Source organism: Spinacia oleracea, chromosome 5 (genome assembly GCF_020520425.1).
Source record: "Spinacia oleracea cultivar Varoflay chromosome 5, BTI_SOV_V1, whole genome shotgun sequence".
NCBI classification, from domain to species: Eukaryota; Viridiplantae; Streptophyta; class Magnoliopsida; order Caryophyllales; family Amaranthaceae; genus Spinacia; species Spinacia oleracea.
This window is the reverse complement of record NC_079491.1, coordinates 39,118,402-39,120,858: the sequence shown is the minus strand read 5'-3', so window position 1 is coordinate 39,120,858 and position 2,457 is coordinate 39,118,402. Positions and strand designations below refer to the sequence as shown.

Sequence of the window (2,457 nt, the reverse complement as noted above, 5' to 3'; positions counted from 1 at the left end):
GAATTGTCATATGTATCATAACCTAACATCAGCATCATCAAATCGTGCTTCCCTTCGAACCCATGCCGAAGAGTTCATACTCCGATTACCTCCACCTGCAAAACAATTTGAAACATGCTCTTTTTCCGAAGGATTGTTGGAGTTAGTATGAGTCAATTTAGTATTAAAATAATCATTAGAAACATTAACTCCAAAACATGACTCCTCTACCATAGGGCTCTTAGCAACATGGGTTAAATTGAAAGTAACCTTGTCATCCCCCACATTTAAGGTCAGCTTGCCATTCTTGACATCTATGATTGCCCCCGCAGTGTGTAGGAAAGGTCGACCTAAAATAATAGGGATCTGCCTGTCCTCTTCCATGTCCAACACAACAAAATCAACAGGGATAAAAATTTACCTACTCTAACAGGCACATCTTCTAGAACACCTAGGGGGTATTTTACAGATCGATCGGCCATTTGCAGAGTTATGTTGGTAACTTTTTTATCACCCATGTTCAATTTAGTACAGACAGACAAGGGCATGACACTAACACTGGCACCTAAATCACATAAGGCTTTGTCAATAAAAAGGTTGCCAATATTACACGGGATAGAGAAACTCCCGGGGTCCTTCAACTTGGGTGGACACTTATTTTGTAGTAAGGCACTGCACTCTTCAATAAATGCAACAGTCTCCACCTCACTAAATGCTCTCTTCCTAGTCAAGATGTCTTTCATGTATTTAGCATATGCAGGTACTTGAGTAATTAATTCAGTGAAAGGGACCGTTACCTGCAGATTCTTTACCACTTCTAAGAACTTACCAAACTGCTTGTCTAGCTTGTTCTTTAGCTGACGATGAGGGAAGGGAAGTTTGATAGGTGGAACTTGTATCTCAACTTTCTTATCAACCCTTGTGTCAGCTTCCTTCTCTTTGACCACATTCTCACTTTCTCTTGGCACAACACCACTTACAGATACTTCAACCCCTTCCTCTATAGTCATAGGTGGCCCATCATACTCATATCCACTCCGCAAAGTGACAGCATTTACAGACTCTCTGGTCACAGGCTGTGAAGGGAGTTGACCCTTGGGTCTCTCTGCGAGAGTAGTAGCCATTTGTGCCAACTGTTTATCCATGATCTTGTTATGAGCAGTGAGGGCATCGATTTTGGCATCCTTTTCGCTCAGAGACTTCTGCAATTCTAACATCATATTCCGCATCTCAACAAGCATGGGATCATGCTGTGTGGGTTGAGGCTGTGGAGGAAAGCCAGGTGGTCCACTAGGCTGCGGGTTGTAGTTACTTCGCGGTTGGTAGGGCTGTTGTGGTGGTGGTTGGTAAGGTTGTTGTGGTGGTGGAGGGTGTTGAATCTGGTGGGGGTTTGAACATTAGTACTCCTATATGATAATAGGGGGTTGTTTTTATACCCCTCATTGTATGAGTTGGAGTACGGATTGTTCTGCTTGTAGGCCTGGAATGCATTGCATTGTTCAATAGAGCTCCTACATTCCGGTGCATAATGACCTTGCATCCCACAACTATTACAGACATTGGCCAACTGAGCACTCATTGCGGCGACACTAGCTTGTTGGGTGGCTTGGGAAGATGCATTTTGCATATTATCCAGCTTGTGATGTAGGGCAGTTAGCCGAGCAGTAAGCTGTTCAATAGAGTTCATCTCATGCTTAACACCACGATCGGCAAAACCTCTAGGATTCCCATATTGGGCACTATTGATGGCTATCTCCTCAATCACCTCTAAAGCTCTAGGCACCTCCAGTTGCATAAATCTCCCACTGGCAGCTGAATCCAAAAGACACCTAGACTCATTACCCAGACCATTATAGAACTGCTGAACCAGGAACCAGTCCTCCAAACCATGGTGTGGGCACTCTCTTTGCAAGTCCTTGAATCTTTCCCAAACCTCGAACAAACTCTCATCTGCTTGTTGAGAGATACCTAATATCTGTCCCCTTAGACGAGCTGTCTTCTCAGGTGGGAAATATTTAACATAGAATGCAAGGGCCAAAGAATTCCAATCGGTGATTTTCATAGTTGTGCGGTTGAGACTATTAATCCATAGCTTTGCCTTCCCAATCAATGAAAATGGAAAGAGTATCTCCATAGTCTGCTCCGGTGTTAAATTCTTCTTCTTAATGGTGGCACAATACTGAATGAAAGACTAAATATGGAGATTAGGATCTTCACCCTTTTCCCCACCGAATTGGTGTCTCTCGATCATGTTTATCAGCTGGGGTTCGATCTTGAAATTCTCGACCGCAATGGAAGGCATGATTGCCTTGGGGAGCATAGACAGACTTGGTTTAGAGTAGTCTGTAAGCCTTGGCACAAGTGGGGGTGGCGGTGGTGGTGCTTGGTCACCCATCTCTGAATCTGTATGGAATAGATTGCTAATCAGATAGTCGGATTCAGAGTCAGAATAGTCTCTCAACTGTTTAACGAATCTAC

General features: G+C 43.8%; 1 non-coding gene across 1 annotated transcript; it reads left to right on the top strand.

Moving 5' to 3' along the window:
* Window positions 1-1,862: 1,862 nt before the first annotated feature.
* On the top strand, window positions 1,863-1,969 carry LOC130462182 (small nucleolar RNA R71). Its single transcript, XR_008922313.1, has one exon. It is a non-coding gene; the product is annotated as a small nucleolar RNA R71 (small nucleolar RNA).
* The last annotated feature ends 488 nt before the right edge of the window (window positions 1,970-2,457 follow it).